This window comes from Tachysurus fulvidraco, chromosome 10, assembly GCF_022655615.1.
Source record: "Tachysurus fulvidraco isolate hzauxx_2018 chromosome 10, HZAU_PFXX_2.0, whole genome shotgun sequence".
Classification (NCBI taxonomy): Eukaryota; Metazoa; Chordata; class Actinopteri; order Siluriformes; family Bagridae; genus Tachysurus; species Tachysurus fulvidraco.
Window position 1 is genome coordinate 13,924,311 of NC_062527.1, and position 17,987 is coordinate 13,942,297.

Genomic DNA, 17,987 nt, shown 5'->3' on the forward strand with positions numbered 1-17,987 from the left:
TAAACTGATGCTGAACATCCAGAGGACTTTCCCCTTTAACAACTGCTCAAAAACAGTGATAAACCAGAAGACTCCCTGATGTCATTAGACTACAATTTACTCACTATATAACAAAGAGCTGTGGAAGCAGACGAGACTGAATGTGACCCAAAAGGGCATTTTATTTCAGCTCTTCAGATCTGTTAATGAGTGGAATAAAACAGTATGATTGCCCAATTGCATTAATAACCCAAGATAATAAACACAGTAAAAAAGTGTATAGTTTTCTGATATATACACAACTTGTTTACTATTCATAAAAAAGTTTCTTTTAATTAAAATGAGTGATATTTATTCCTGAGACAGATGATCGCAGGCCTGTTCACAAGGGGCCCAGTGCAGCTGATGGAGCATTTCTAACCTCTCAAAACAGACGATGTTGCGCAGGTCAACACAACAATCGTGCACATCAGCACAACAGCCATCAATTTGTACAATGCCACCAACACAGAAACCAAGACTAATTAAAAAGAAATGAATGAATTAAAAAATACGATTAAATATATTTATTTAAAAAAAACACCACACTCGTACACAAGGATCAGATCCTCACATTTCAGGATCAGATACGCTGTGCTGCATATCTATACTTCTTAATTTAACGATTCTGTAATAAAAGTTTTAGTTGTTTTCTGATTTAGTTTTTAAAGAGAAAATCTAAGTGGTAAGAGATGATGATATTGAGCCCATCAGATCATCTTCATCTTGCCATTTGTTTATGTCCCTTTAACAAAGTGGAATTCTTTACCACTTAAACTTCTGAATGTGGATTTTTCACTTTGTATACATACATTTTGTTTAAATTCAATGTCCTATTATACAAGACGCTAGACTTCCTTACTGCTGAGCCGGTGCTAAAACACATCCATAGGCTCTGGGTCAGGACATGTAAATGCCTGCGCTTGCTAATCTCCCAGAGGGACATGCAATATCAGTGAGAAAAATAATGCTGGGGCAAAATAGCTAGCTCATCTCTGGATGTCTGCGGGTACAATATTATACCACAAAGTGACCAGCTAGCGTCCTGTCTGTCCAGGTGATCTTGCCACATGGAGATTGATGCTGGTCTGGTTCCCAGGTTAAAAGTGATCCAGTTTCCTAAACACAGCCAGTCGTTTTTGTCAGGAACAAGGCAGCATGCATGGAAGCACATTCGTCAGCAGCAGAAACTTCTCATTAGGAACGTGTGAGATTAGGCGGTGTCCTTACAAACCACTGCACACAATGGAAATCTTGCTGAATTTGATAGTCTGCTTAACGCTGAGTGCACTATAAAGCGGCCTTTTGTAAGATCGTGTTGCAGTACAGATTTGGATCCTCTCTGTGGTAATATTCATCCCTCATCCGTCCTGACAGATCTATTCAAGCTCCATCAGATTACTAGTTTTCTTCCTGATATTCGTGTAACAGAACACCACTTTATACATCTACATTTGAAATAGAGCTGCTAGAAAAGCCTTTTTTTATTTTATTTTATCTTTTTTGCATTTTGCAGTTCCCCAACTTCGACTACATCACACAAGTTTCTTCATCGGTCTCAAGCAGATACCCTGTGGAGCTTTCTGTAAACTAGAGAACTATAACATCTTTCCTAAAATCAGGAAACTCATCACAGTACAACATCCAGCTAATAACGGCTTATCGGATTTATTTTAGTTATCGGGTTTGTTGCATTGCAAAAATATCAGAAACGATTGCATGCAATTTTACTACAAATCATCAAAATGGTGTTCTTTCAGCAATATTTCACGATATTATAATTAAAAGTGAAAAGTAATCAAGCAGAGATATAAAGGAAAACATGAATCAGCAGCTTTACAAAATAAAGGCATAGTGAGTCTTCAAATTCTGAATAAATCTTTTAAGTGAACGAATCATTTACTTTTAATTCATATATTTTTCATTCATTTAATTCTCAGGCGTGTAAAACAGGTGATTTAACAAACTTCTTAATGGGCATGAGTCTGAGTTGAGTCTGAACAAGAGCTGTATTGATTCAGTATGAATTTGATATGTGGTTCAGTACAAACTGAAGGAAACAAAACTCAGTTTCTGACTGATTAATATTGTTATTATTGAATGATGTTCATTCAATTAATATGAGGAGAGAAGGGTAGCAAGGGGCTTAAAAAAGTTTTATATCTCTGCACAAAGTAGAATTACAATGTATGAATATGTATTGATTGATGACCTTTACACAATAAATATCACCTCTTCAGATTGAGTAGTTTGCAAAGTATAGAAAAGTAGACACTAAATGCCATTTTTCAAGTCTCAGTAGATTTCTAGTCTTGCACATTTCATAACAAAAACAACAAGGGTCACTGAACAAATCAATATAAATCTTTTTTGTTGAATCGAATCAAAAGACTCTGTGTCACTGGGATGAATCAAAAATATCCCTGAATACCAGAGTAAATGACAGATGAAATACTCCAAAATAAATCAATCAATAATTAAAGAAAAGTGCACTTTTAATTATTATCTGTTTAAAAAACTTTACTTGCTCATTCTGAATATTTTCCCTGGATTTTAACATACAAGTTATACCCTGGCGTCAGTCTTTTTTTTTCTTTGGACTATTTTCAAAATATTTTGAAAATATTTCTTCCTCAGTGCTGCAGAATCGGTTAATTCATTCATTCTTTTTCTACCACTTATCCGAACTTCTCGGGTCACGGGGAGCCTGTGCCTATCTCAGGCATCAAGGCAGGATACACCCTGGACGGAGTGCCAACCCATCGCAGGCACACACACTCTTCTTCACTCATGCAATCACACACTACGGACAATTTTCCAGAGATGCCAATCAACCTACTATGCATGTCTTTGGACCGGGGGAGGAAACCGGAGTACCCAGAGGAAACCCCCGAGGCACGGGGAGAACATGCAAACTCCACACACACAAGGCGGAGGCGGGAATCGAACCCCCAACCCTGGAGGTGTGAGGTGAACTTGCTAACCACTAAGCCACCGGTCTAATTGGATCTTGTGACATGTACCAGAGTGTTCAGATACTTCAGATGCAGACACACTAAAACCTTAAACACACGGAGAAGTAAACACACACGCACATGAACACACATGCACACACACATGCACACACACATGCACACACACACATGCACACACACACACTAGATGACAGAAAATGCTGGCATGTATGTGCACTTTCTAAAGAACCACACGGAAACTGACCTCTTATAAACCCTGGCTCATGTTCCAGAGGTGAGGAAGATCTGCACAAAGGATTACACATGGGCTCGCTCCTTTAACCAGCACTTACCACCTTGCATGCAGACTCTCACCCACATACTCTCACAAAGGACCCAGTGTTGTCCACAGCAGCGCTGCTGAACAAGCAGACACTGGCATACGCACACAAACACAAACACACACATCCACATCCATGAATGAGGGCTCTGGGTTCAGCTGGTCCAACTAAGACAAACGATTTTTCTTTGGACAATCTGAGTTCACATGTAAAATTCTAAAGAGCCCAAAGTAACAGATGGCGTTTCCTTGAAAAACGCTCTTCCATGGGTCAAAGCAAATAAAAAAATCATTTACAGCTTTTAAACAAGCAGCCTTAGTGTGTGACCTTGTACAAAGCATTAATTATAGACAAGCAAAGCATTTACTGCACCATATAAATGTTATTATGCACTAAAAATAAAAGCTGTAAACACTTTACAGTTCCTCTAATTAATGTTATCTTCTGCATGAACAAATCATGAACATGAGCATTAATAAATCTTAATTAACAAACATTAAATTAACACCATAACTGACACTTTTTAAATGTTAGTTGTCTAACTTATTAATGCATATTAAATCCATGACTAAAACTACAACAGACTCTGAATATTTGGACTTATCTCTCTCACTCTCATTCATTTTCTACCGCTTATCCGAACTACCTGGGTCACGGGGAGCCTGTACCAATCTCAGGCGTCTTCGGGCATCAAGGCAGGATACACCCTGGAGTGCCAACCCATCGCAGGTGCACACACTGTCATTCACTCACGCACTACGGACAATTTTCCAGAGATGCCAAGCAACCTACCATGCATGTCTTTGGACCGTGGGAGGAAACCGGAGAACCCGGAGGAAACCCCCGAGGCACAGGGAGAACATGCAAACTCCGCACACACAAGGCGGATGCGGGAATCGAACCCCGACCCTGGAGGTGTGAGGCGAACGTGCTAACCACTAAGCCACCGTGCCCCCACAAACAGGTATTTGTGTTCACTGAGGTTTTTTTGCAAAACAAGTAGCATAGAATGTTGATGACACAGTATAAATCATCTAAGTTACAGTTTAGGCAGTGAACCACAGTAGTAGACGCAGATCGGGTGCCGAGGCAGGCGCCGCAGATCCGATAATGAGGCAGGTAACACGTATCAGGTAACAAGGCCGGTGGAACAAATCGGGTAACGAGGCAGGCAGCAAAGACTGGTTAATGGTGCATCAGTGGCATAGAACCATAAAGCAAATAGTGTTCACTGCTTCAAAATCACCATTCAACTGAAATGATTAGAATCAAATACTATTATGGTATGCATTATTTGATGGGAAATATTCAGCAGTTAGCTTTTAGTCAAAAACAAAAAGATACCATTTATTATCACTTAGCTTAAATATTTTCTGTGGAAATTTTTTTCGGTGTAATAATTATGTGACCATCGGGAACAAGACGGGCTGGAAACACGGCTGGAAAATTGAAATAAGCTGTTGACTGTCAGTGTTTAAAACAACTTAATTCATCAGTAAATTAAAAACCTTGGTGATGCTGAAACTGCACAATGCTGTGCAGGATTTTATTGTGGGAGCATTCGGACCTCTCACAGGTTCCAGCTCGCCATTGGGGTGTGGATTAAACTGCAGTATTAGCAGTATGATAAACAATTATGTATCTTACTTTAAATAAATGAACCACATAAATAACAGCAGATTAATTAACACTTATTTTAATTGTGGCAGGTCTGCAAATTATTACTAATTTGCAATAGGTAGATATATAATGGGACTTTAGTTTAACCATAATGAAACCCCTCTGCTGTATCACTTCAGCAGGGGTCCAAGCACTGATACAGCAGACATGGTCATGGTCAATAGGCCATGCCTAGGTTTTATGTTTATTAAAGGTTACTAACTGCATTATTTTGGAAGCAATGTTTTGGGATTTAAGTCCTTAAATGAACCGCACACAACAACAAAATACAAAATCAAAAACAGAGAAAAATAAAGAAAATTGGAATGAAAACAGAAAGCAATATATGGAGGAAGTAACCTTTCATCAACACACGGATTTCCTAATAGCACGCGCAGAGATTTCCCAAACTGCACCCCAGAGCTTTACTGATGAGAAACTGGTAATAATCTTCAGGCATCATACAACTGAGCTGAGAGCAAAAAGGGCAAAACAGTCAGAAAGGTGAATGAAACTACAAGTGTTTACTCACCCTGGCAGTGATTATATCAGCAAAGCACAAGATGCTAATGCTCTCACTGACAACAATGGTGGCTGTTCATTTACTCACAGTGGCGTGAACGTACAATCAGTATGTGATGGGATCAGGCTCTCGTTTCAGCATGGCTTCAGGCCAAGAACTCTGCTATACTAATTAATCTCTCAAACAATTCAATTCAAATCCTTTTTATGTGTATAGAGTTTATAACAATGGACAAAGTCACAAAACAGCGTCACAGAAACATAAATTAAGGCAATAGATTTGAGAGACATGAGGAAGTAACCTTGAGAGGAACCGGACTCAAAAGGAAACACATCCTTATCTGGGTGAAACGATTACCGCGTGCTATATGGTCAAAAAGTGCAGCTGTCTAAAAAGGAAAGTCATTCTAGTTTTAAAATGAAGTCTAATGGATACGTGAAATGTGGTTACTGCAATCCTAAAGCCATCGGCATGGTTTCTAAGTGCTACCATCTACAGAAATCCCAGCTATCTCCAGGCTGTCCATGTGGAGCTGCCCTCAACAGTGATGAGACTCCAAGCAGAAGTAAGGCATCAGGATTGATCAGGCAGATCGAGAGAGCAGAGGAGTGTCATAATTACCGTATTATTCCTCCAGACATCGTGGTTCAGCTTAGTACATTAACTCTAATCCCACATGTCACAGCTATTTATATTACCAAGCAAGCAATATGACATGTAGCTAAAACCAGACCATACAGATGGAGCTAAAACCAGCCCTAAGAAATAAGAATTTCTATTAGCGGTGAGCTGAATAATGATGCCTCAATATCGATACTGGTACCAGGTACCTGTCTGATACGGTGCTCATTTCCTTCAGTGAAATGAACAGGCAAAGAAAGTGTCATGACTGAGAGCACTTTAGTTCAGCGAGCACTGAGCACCATGAATATACACTTCATTACCCCAGAGTCTTTATATGTGACTTAAAGTGCACAAAGTTCATTGAGGCTTGTGCTAGTTTGTGTTGATCACACACACACACACACACACACACACACACACACACACACACACACACACACACACACACACACACACAGTCTCTCTCTCTGAGACACACAGTCTCTCTCTCTCTCTCTCTCTCGGAGACACACATTCTCTCTCTCTCTCTCTCTCTCTCTCTCTCTCTCTCGGAGACACACAGTCTCTCTCTCTCTCTCTCTCTCGGAGACACACAGTCTCTCTCTCTCTCTCGGAGACACACAGTCTCTCTCTCTCTCTCTCTCTCTCTCTCTCTCTCTCTCTCGGAGACACACAGTCTCTCTCTCTCTCTCTCTCTCTCTCGGAGACACACAGTCTCTCTCTCGGAGACACACAGTCTCTCTCTCGGAGACACACAGTCTCTCTCTCTCTCGGAGACACACAGTCTCTCTCTCTCTCTCTCTCTCGGAGACACACAGTCTCTCTCTCTCTCTCTCGGAGACACACAGTCTCTCTCTCGGAGACACACAGTCTCTCTCTCTCTCTCTCTCTCGGAGACACACAGTCTCTCTCTCGGAGACACACAGTCTCTCTCTCGGAGACACACAGTCTCTCTCTCTCTCTCGGAGACACACAGTCTCTCTCTCGGAGACACACAGTCTCTCTCTCTCTCTCTCTCTCTCTCTCGGAGACACACAGTCTCTCTCTCTCTCGGAGACACACAGTCTCTCTCTCTCTCTCTCGGAGACACACAGTCTCTCTCTCTCTCTCTCGGAGACACACAGTCTCTCTCTCTCTCTCTCTCTCTCTCTCGGAGACACACAGTCTCTCTCTCTCTCTCTCTCTCGGAGACACACAGTCTCTCTCTCTCTCTCTCTCTCGGAGACACAGTCTCTCTCTCTCTCTCTCTCTCTCTCTCGGAGACACACAGTCTCTCTCTCTCTCTCTCGGAGACACACAGTCTCTCTCTCTCTCTCTCGGAGACACACAGTCTCTCTCTCTCTCTCTCGGAGACACACAGTCTCTCTCTCTCTCTCTCTCTCTCTCTCTCTCTCGGAGACACACAGTCTCTCTCTCTCGCTCTCAGAGACACACAGTCTCTCTCTCTCGCTCTCAGAGACACACAGTCTCTCTCTCTCGCTCTCAGAGACACACAGTCTCTCTCTCTCGCTCTCAGAGACACACAGTCTCTCTCTCTCGCTCTCAGAGACACACAGTCTCTCTCTCTCGCTCTCAGAGACACACAGTCTCTCTCTCTCGCTCTCAGAGACACACAGTCTCTCTCTCTCGCTCTCAGAGACACACAGTCTCTCTCTCTCGCTCTCAGAGACACACAGTCTCTCTCTCTCGCTCTCAGAGACACACAGTCTCTCTCTCTCGCTCTCAGAGACACACAGTCTCTCTCTCTCGCTCTCAGAGACACACAGTCTCTCTCTCTCGCTCTCAGAGACACACAGTCTCTCTCTCTCGCTCTCAGAGACACACAGTCTCTCTCTCTCGCTCTCAGAGACACACAGTCTCTCTCTCTCGCTCTCAGAGACACACAGTCTCTCTCTCTCGCTCTCAGAGACACACAGTCTCTCTCTCTCGCTCTCAGAGACACACAGTCTCTCTCTCTCGCTCTCAGAGACACACAGTCTCTCTCTCTCGCTCTCAGAGACACACAGTCTCTCTCTCTCGCTCTCAGAGACACACAGTCTCTCTCTCTCGCTCTCAGAGACACACAGTCTCTCTCTCTCGCTCTCAGAGACACACAGTCTCTCTCTCTCGCTCTCAGAGACACACAGTCTCTCTCTCGCTCTCAGAGACACACAGTCTCTCTCTCGCTCTCAGAGACACACAGTCTCTCTCTCGCTCTCAGAGACACACAGTCTCTCTCTCGCTCTCAGAGACACACAGTCTCTCTCTCGCTCTCAGAGACACACAGTCTCTCTCTCTCTCTCTCTCTCTCAGAGACACACAGTCTCTCTCTCTCTCTCTCTCTCAGAGACACACAGTCTCTCTCTCTCTCTCTCTCAGAGACACACAGTCTCTCTCTCTCTCTCTCAGAGACACACAGTCTCTCTCTCTCTCTCTCAGAGACACACAGTCTCTCTCTCTCTCTCTCAGAGACACACAGTCTCTCTCTCTCTCTCTCAGAGACACACAGTCTCTCTCTCTCTCTCTCAGAGACACACAGTCTCTCTCTCTCTCTCTCAGAGACACACAGTCTCTCTCTCTCTCTCTCAGAGACACACAGTCTCTCTCTCTCTCTCCGGGACACACACAGTCTCTCTCTCGGACACACACTCGCTCTCTCTCGGACACACACTCGCTCTCTCTCGGACACACACTCGCTCTCTCTCGGACACACACTCGCTCTCTCTCGGACACACACTCGCTCTCTCTCGGACACACACTCGCTCTCTCTCGGACACACACTCGCTCTCTCTCGGACACACACTCGCTCTCTCTCGGACACACACTCGCTCTCTCTCGGACACACACTCGCTCTCTCTCGGACACACACTCGCTCTCTCTCGGACACACGCTCGCTCTCTCTCGGACACACACTCGCTCTCTCTCGGACACACACTCGCTCTCTCTCGGACACACACTCGCTCTCTCTCGGACACACACTCGCTCTCTCTCGGACACACACTCGCTCTCTCTCGGACACACACTCGCTCTCTCTCGGACACACACTCGCTCTCTCTCGGACACACACTCGCTCTCTCTCGGACACACACTCGCTCTCTCTCGGACACACACTCGCTCTCTCTCGGACACACACTCGCTCTCTCTCGGACACACACTCGCTCTCTCTCGGACACACACTCGCTCTCTCTCGGACACACACTCGCTCTCTCTCGGACACACACTCGCTCTCTCTGACTTATAATTCAGTATCTGTTTGGACAATTACCAAAATATATCCTGTAAAAAAATTTATTCAGCCCAAGTGACAGTCCACTAAACTGTCCTTCTCTTTTTAAATAGACGTTACACTCTTCCATCTTCTACTTGAGCTGAATCCCAAATTCACTTTGTTTGTGCCCTACACAGGGTCGAACGTAATGGTGCTGTTCACTCTACTTACCATGCTGTTTGTAACCCAGCCAAGAATCAAGAGCTTAATTTGCCATTTGTACACTTACATACATTATGACTGCAGACAATTTTTTGTGGAAAGCCATTAGTCAGCAGAAGAGACAAAAGGATTAACCCAATAGTAATAATAAACAATAAAAAGAGAGATGTAAGGTTGTACATATATAAAGGCTATAAAATATATTGGAAAAAAAACAAGAATACAAATTAAAAATGCAATGAATGAAAATAAAATACAATATGCTGCATCGTCTAATGGTAAGGTGTGAGGAAGGAAAATAAACTAAGGTATAACAGACACGTGTACCTATACACAGCTCATTATGCAACGAGTAAATTTAGCAGCAGGTCTCTGTATGAAAGAGGTAAGAGCTTACAGAAATGAGGCAGACATATTCTGTCCTTGCATTAAGTCTTTCGTCATCAGTCTGACTGCAGCTGGAAAGAAGCTGTTCATGGTGTGTGTGTGTGTGTAAACACACTGTCCGGTCTGCAGTGTTGAGCTCGGGCTGTATGTTGTTGCCGTGGGAAAGCTCGGGTGTTTGTGCTTTAATGTTGTCTGATAGTTTGTACTCAAACCTCTCTATTCGTGCACTATTGGCTTGCTTGGGTTTGGTGCATGAGCGATCATTTAAACGAAACGGACTGGATGTGACTCATGCTCAGTAGCTTGAGCTGCAGCAACACACACGCACAGCAAAAAATAACATCAAATAATAACCACATGCCTGGGTTTATTTCAATAATACTTCCAGAGTGGCAAACACACACACACAAAACGGACACAACACAGACACACAAACTGCACAATACACACAAACACACACAAAGAGGCTTAAATAAACAAACAAACAAACAAACAAACAGTAATTTAAAATAAAACACACCACCTCCACCATGTCTCTCTAATGTCTAATGTTTATGCCTTTGCCTCTTGTATACAGAACCTGAGAAATCACTCAGAAACCTCTTATAAATCCTTACTACAGTACCTAAGCAGCCTTCACTAATTTGGAGTGATGATTAACAAGCAGTACTTAAAAATGCCCACAATAGCAAGATTGCCCACGTTTAGCACGACAGGTCCCTACAACAGCACTGTTGAAAAAACAAACTACTAATTTGGTATTGATGAATTCATTTGGTGTAAATGAAATCACAGGTTTAACCTGAAGCGCCTTTTCAGGTAGACGCTTGTTTTGGAGTTCACAGGGACTTAACTAAATAAAAATACATGTAACTGTACAGTGACGACACTTGTGTTTATCAGTTGTGAGAAGACTCAGTGAGAAAGAAATCCTTTTTTTATGTTTTCCTTCACAGAAAAGTCTTCAGGGCAGAGGATTTGTGGTTTGTAAGAAAAAGGACACGCTGTACTGTCTCTCATTAGCTGTAACAGGTAGAGGTTGGAGAGGAGGTTGGAGTCTATAGCTGTTACAGCACTAGACAGAACACAGACTAACTCATCTCAGAGACATCCTACATCACTGACTAACAAAATAAGAAGTCAATCTTTAATTGATAAAAACAAACTCAGAACTTGATGCATATGCCATTGATAACGTTGATGCCTTCAAACAAGTTTTTTTAGTTTGTTTAATACCTTTAAAAAATATAAAAACATTTCAGATATTTTTTTGTGCCCTTGACCCTGTTTGGGTCATTTCATCAGCAGTCTTGCTTGCGATTTCCCTGAGATTCATCAGAAGAGCAGACGATCTGTCTTGAATTCAAAGGCAAAAAAAAGAACCGTACAAATACTATGAGAAAAGCAGTTCAGGTGGCAACATTCATCCCACTTCACATCGGACATCACATCACAGCATCCCGGTGTTGACACTCTTCCCAGAACAGCACTCGTCATCTTGTTTTATTCGATACTTATGGTATTTAAAAACACATTTACTTGATTACTCCCTGGATTACTGGTTTCATAAAATCCGATTTAGGGCAACTGCTCCGAGCTTCATATTTAAAGAAATTATGCTGAGAAAAGGTGCTGGCTTCAGATACAGAGAGTTTTATTCAGGAGCACAAACACTGCGAAAAAACTGCCTAAGTGTAGTGTTTGAATTGGGAAAAAAAAGATCAGTTAGTAATATTACCAAATACACTGAAAATGCTATAGAAGCTGATACCTACACACACACACACTTAACCACACGTACAGCACAGCATGCATGAGCGCTGTCTCTGCGGTTCAGCAACAATGAAGAGCAAATTGCAGCATGCAGGCTCCTGTGACTCAGGATATTAGAAATATCCCCACCTACATTTAGGTAGCGTGGAAAAAAATAATACCGCACGCGAGATAGCGAACGAGGCGGTGGATTGTGGGTATGTCACGTTTAGGCACGTTGAAAGAAATCAGTACAAGAAGCATGAATTTGTTAGCAACGACGGCTTATCACATCATTTAGCAGCTATACACAGTGGCACACAGTGTGCATTCAGGAGATAAACAAACTGACACAGAGCTCCTTGAGCGGCCCTGCATCTGACACGCCGGAAAACAAATAAACGGCTTGATCAAGGCGTTCATTCAAAACATTCATGCGTACAAATCACAAGGCTTCCCAACACCCACGCAAGCCACGGAGGGAGAGGAAGAGGCCCTCGGCAGGAGCGTAACGCACAGCTCCATCAACTCACTGCTAGATGGCACTCACTGACTCGTTTAGCATTTGATGATGTAATAAAATATGATTACATTATCCCGCATTTGGAATATCGGTGAATGTATGTTCCTGTTTGATACAAAAAAAATAAATGTAACAAATGAAACACAACGGGAAGTGGCGTCATAGGAAATGTAATCAACAGGGATGTCATAATCTACATGATGAGTTGGAACACAAGTTAATAGTTTCCTAAAAAGTTTATCCATCGCATAATTTTTTCTTTTAATCTTTTAGTTTTTTTTTTTTTAGCTGATCATCCTTTTTACTCCATCGGTAGTGAATGTTGTGGATCATCTGCAAACCCATGCAGGTCATCTGTCCTGAAGACTTGATGGAAAACGTAAAGGAACAGCTTTAGTGGTGTTTACTGGTGTTGATGGTGTACACTGGGGACTCCTTTTATAAATGTTAAGAAATACTAGATGGGTACTAGAGAAATGACTGCGCTGCATTCCTATATTCAATAAAAGCTGAAAATTTCAAGCAGTTGATTTACGGACTTAGGTCAAATCGATGTAGCCGAGCAAACACACTGCTCTGCTGTGTACTTACTTTAGATCAGTTAATACACACACTGTATTTGTCTGAAACCATGACACAGACCATACTGTACTAATCACTGGATTAAGAAGGCAATCATCAACATTACAGTTCACTAACGTTATCCGGCCAGCTTGTTGCTAAGCTAATCGTTATTGTCTGCTGTTCCTGCTGTTCTGCAATTTCAGACCAAAACTTAATACTGAAAGGATTTTTGAAGTTCATTATAGTCACTCAGTCCTGTAACTGTAAAACTGCATTTAAAGTAGATTCTACAAGCTTTACACACTCAAACAAAAGACATTGGTGGAAGTGCCCAGGTTTCTTCCCCTACTTCTCACCTCAAACATCCTGATGTGGGAAATGACAGCGTTTAACCAAGCGCACTAATATACTGTACGCCGGTGACTTGAATTTGAATATTTAAAATGTTCGAGAAAATGAATCAACACCTACCAACCAACCAGATTTGTGAAATAAGCAAAAAAGATAAAGAAAAATCACGCTCACAGACTTGCTGATTAATTGAATATCAGAACAGCTGCGAAAAGGCTAAAGTTAAACACCAGCGTTCTGACGTTCAGGACAACAGCACGATTGTGAGTGTGTTCTATAAAACAAGACATTTATTTAGAGTAACTTGATAGTTCAGGCGCATCTTTTGCTCTGTCAATGAGAACAGTTCTCCACAGATGGCCATGTACACTAGCTTAAACATCACACTTAATTGTTTTAAAACCAAAGCTCAGGCTTTAGTCTCCGGACAAATATAATAAATACATTTAGATGTCTAGCTTTGTCCCAACAAACATTTGGTTGACCTTTGAAAGAAGAAATTCACCCAACATGAACCATATCAAGAATCCATATCAGCTGCGTCTCTTGACTAACCCCTGACCACAGGCTTTACCCGTTTTAGAACTCGCTTTTCCTGACAAACAGTGAAAGAGCAGACTGCACACACAGCTTTGTTTCAACCAAAAACCTTTCAGCTGATGCCAGCGAGTCAGAAGTGGCAATAACACACAGGCAAGCCGAGGCCGCCTCCTCACAAACACTTCTGAACTTTTTCTTCTCAAATAATGAGGAGCGCATCGACCTTGACAAACCAGAGTGCCACACAACACACAAAGGGCATTAGATGAAGAAAATCGAACCTGAACGTCGAGCACTACTCCGGTCTGCTGTCGGTCTGTCTGTTCGCTCACACTGATCAGGCTCACTTTTTATCCACACATTCTGATTCACTCGTCCACTCCTACATGAGCAAGTCACAGCAGACGATTAAGTAAGAACCCGAACGATTGCAGCACACTTCATCTCAAGCTTCCGTATTAGAAGAACATAGATGTGGATTTGCTAGGAAAGATGCTGCAAGTCACATTTCAATATTTCTGGATTTCATTCCAGGACCAGGACTGTAAGCAAAAAGGGTTGTATGTGTCCAGGAAAGCACAGCCTACAGCATGAAGGCATGAATATTGCTTCTTCTGCCTGGTTGATCTTCCAGCAGGTGCCTTTATCTCCTTATAAGTGAACGAGCAAGCAGCGGTGGAATTATCTTCAATTACCCAGAGTACCTATATTATGAGCATTTACTAATAACAAATACATGGTTTAGACATAAGATTTATTTACTTCAGTGAATTTTCAGATTTAAATAACAAATACAATAAGCACTAAAGGAATGACTAAGGAATCACTAAAGGAAATGTGCGCCTTGCCTATTCATTTTTTTAGAATTAATCTTCATGTAATCTTCAACAGTGTACAAAAAGTATTTTATAAAGAAAGACAACTGTCGTAAACCCGGGACGGTCTCCTCAACCCCTGAGTTCAAACCAACATGGCTTCTCACGGCATCAACAATAAGTAAAGTAAAATCTAGAACTCTGATTATACAGTTTGCTGATGTTCAGAGGTCTACATGCATCACTCGTCACAGTTAACTTTTTTAAAATGAAGGTCAGAAACATCATTTCTAGCTCTGTTCTGACTTCCCACTGTTGAGGTACTTTGAATACAGACAGCATTAGCACACTCTTTATCTCCACCTACCTAAACAGAATGATGCAGCAGCACTTTAGTTTGCCCAGCTCCCTCACCTCTTCATCTGTACACTCTGTGCCAAAAGATCACATTCTAAAGCTTCAGCTTTTACATTAACACCACCATCAACGGCATCACACTCGTCATCCGGTAGGCAACTAACAAGATGAGCAGAGTCTGTTATTCTGTTATTCACTGTGTCATATAGATGCACTGCATTCTTTAACATTTGCAGTCTCCACCACTTGTACATTGAGTATATCATAAATATGCCGGTGAGCATTACTTAAATAACGGTGAGTGAATATCGAACGTTTTACACTTTCTTGTAAAAAGGATTTTAATGGGACCAAGTTTTCTGCTATTAAATACAGGAATAAGTATAATACAGCACCAAAATCACTAAACACATCCCAAATATTTCACAAATGTTGTTATTTATTTAGTGTCCCTTCGGGAAATGCTTTCTTCAGGGTGAACATCAATTCCCTCCACAGGCTTATTGTAGCTGTACACATTAGATTGAAAACCCTAATATTTGCAGTATTCACATCCTGATCTGCACCTCAAGCATTCACAAACTTGAGACAAAAGGACATTTTGACTTAACCAGCCACCTGAATCGCATTCTGAAGATGAGCATGAAGACTCTTCTCTGTACCAGCTGTCAGGTGGTGTAATGAACAACGCCTGAATCTCTGAGCTGCTGAGATCCCGACTGTCTTCAACACGGTCTAAAAATTCATCTGTTCAATAAGCCTTTAAAACGCTCTGGTGCTGGATGACCCTGTTGGTCTGTCTGGGTTATTCAAGTCAGCTGGAAATTGAGGGTTTCCTTAACAAATAGGTTTCCCATGTTACACTTTAACATCCTTGTTAAGAAAAAGCTGAGCCTGATATGAAAGTAGAAAAAGTGCAAATAGGAAATTTCGGGTTTTCCAAAAGCGTTTCAAGGAACTATTCAAAGGAACCACTGAAACACCCTCGAGAGTGTAGCACGGGGGTCATTTTTTAAACAGTTAAAGAAAGAACACTGACTTTGTTTTCAACATAATAGCGTAACCATGTAAAAAAGGGCATCATGAAATGGGGAAAAAATAAAATCACAAATTCCCACACAATATGACATTTTATCTGCCAGGAAAGAAGACAACTAACCAATTCAACAGAGTGCCCTGGATAATGTTTGCTAATTGCTATAAATGAGAATATAGCAATATAAAGTTGGGGATGTTGTACTTGATAAATTCAAATGGCAACTAAATTAATCCCACTTGAGAAATTCCTGAGTTCGTTAAACTGTACCTTTAATATTAGGTCACTTTTACTCAATCGTGTCAAAACAAGGATCGATCAGAATCCTTGGAAATCAGGAAATCAAATCAAGTATGCTGTGTCTGTGTGTATATGTGATGATGATATACACATCTGAATCAGAATCAGGTTTATTGGCCAAGTTTGTTGATGTTGACACACACAAGGAATTCGGTTCCAGCTGTTTACGGCTCTCAAAAGTCCAGACGTAAATAACACTTATACTATACATTTAGCTTGGGGTTTACAAGACAAGACAAAACAGACTACACAAGACAATACAGACAGTACAAGTATAAAATACGAATACAGAACATATGACAGATCAGTAATGTACATAAAGTGCGAGAGTGCACTGTAGTGTAAATAGTATTGTGTAGTGTTGTGCTTTTGTACACTATACAGCAGCAGTAGTGTGTGTAACGTGTACAGATGATGTGATGACTGACAGTTCTGATAATGCACTACTTATCGATATAAAATGGGGGATATAATGATGGTGAGTTGTTTTCCTGAATCAGCATAGAGACAGTCATGATGCTTCCAGGCAAACTTTCTCTCTAATAATCGGACATCATGATGTTTTTACGGTTCGATATATCGCCACACCGGCGCCTGGATGAAGACTTGTTGGCTCCAACATCATTAAACACAAGCTGCTGAATCCCAATCGACTGGGTTTAAGCTCTAACTTTGTTTCGTCCCAACTTTATCTTCGGTCTAAACACATTTCATGCGTGTTGAATCCTAACTTTTAAAAGCCCGAAAGTGTTGAATGTGACGGTTTATTGAATGTGACGTTTTTTGTTTGTTTTTTTTTTATATGAGGGTTTATTGAATGTGACGGTTTTTTTTAATGTGACGGTTTATTGTTTCTTAAAGAACATTCCAGACTAAAAGGGAGAACAGGACTGGTTTCCCCTCAGCAAACACACACATACACACACACCTCACGCTAAAACACAACCCGTACACGTTAAATTCACACAAGGACACACCGAAGCGGTTAGCAAACAAACCCCTGACACAACAAATGTGCACTTTAACACGCTTGTTGAGGAAAAAGCCGAAGCTGGTGTGAAAGTGCTGGGCCCGTCGCCATCCACATAGGAACACACATAGCCTATAACAACACGTATAGCATACATAGCTGCCATCAAGCGGGCAAGAAACCGAGATATTTGTATAAAAACTCCTCCATCCTGACCTAAAACCTGACAAAACACAAGTTCATGCACTAACCTGTGTAGATTAATCCAAGTTAAACAAACTAACCCGTGTATGTAGAGAGCGCTCCGCTGGATGTTGGGTTGAATCCGAGTTAAATCCACTATCAGTAAAACAAAGAGGCGAAAATACCCGAGCGGTTCCGAAACAGGCCGAAACCACGGGGGGGCCTAAGCGCATGCGCGAGTCTGCAGTTTGAATGGGGGGAGGTCAGGAGTCCTGTATTAGCGTGTATAATTCAACTCATTCATATCACTCACTCGTTCAAGTTAGGTTTTTCCTCTTATAGGAAGAGCTGATCGATGTATTTTGTTTAGTTTCTAAACAAATGCATGCATAATTAGTTCTGAATAACCTTGAGAAGGCTACATAATGCATTAGTCTCTCACTACAGTGTAAATGTTTGCATACCACAGGGACAAAATAAAATAAAATCAACTAATCAACTAACGAAATCCGCGAGACGTGTTTCATTTCACAGATGTTTATTTTTTCTATTATGATTATTGTTATTATTACTACATTAAAAGTATTTCTGTTGTTTGTCCTTATTGGAGACTAACGTGTTGTAACATAGGTTGTTTTAAATATAACATTTCCCTGTAAAAATGGGAATTTGTTTAGGAAT

The 17,987-nt window shown here is 41.5% G+C and overlaps 1 protein-coding gene across 4 annotated transcripts in view; it reads right to left on the minus strand.

Moving 5' to 3' along the window:
• Positions 1-17,557, minus strand: part of LOC113659989 (polycomb group RING finger protein 3) — a 47,621-nt gene extending 30,064 nt beyond the window's left edge. Inside the window, exon 1 of one of the 4 annotated variants that reach the window (XM_027173127.2) lies at positions 17,408-17,557. The gene's annotated coding sequence lies outside the window, so the exon portion shown is untranslated. Of the gene's footprint in view, positions 1-13,926; positions 13,951-17,374 lie in introns of those variants that run through there. The other 3 variants (XM_027173128.2, XM_027173130.2, XM_047819504.1) reach the window with 3 other exon arrangements.
• Positions 17,558-17,987: the final 430 nt, after the last annotated feature.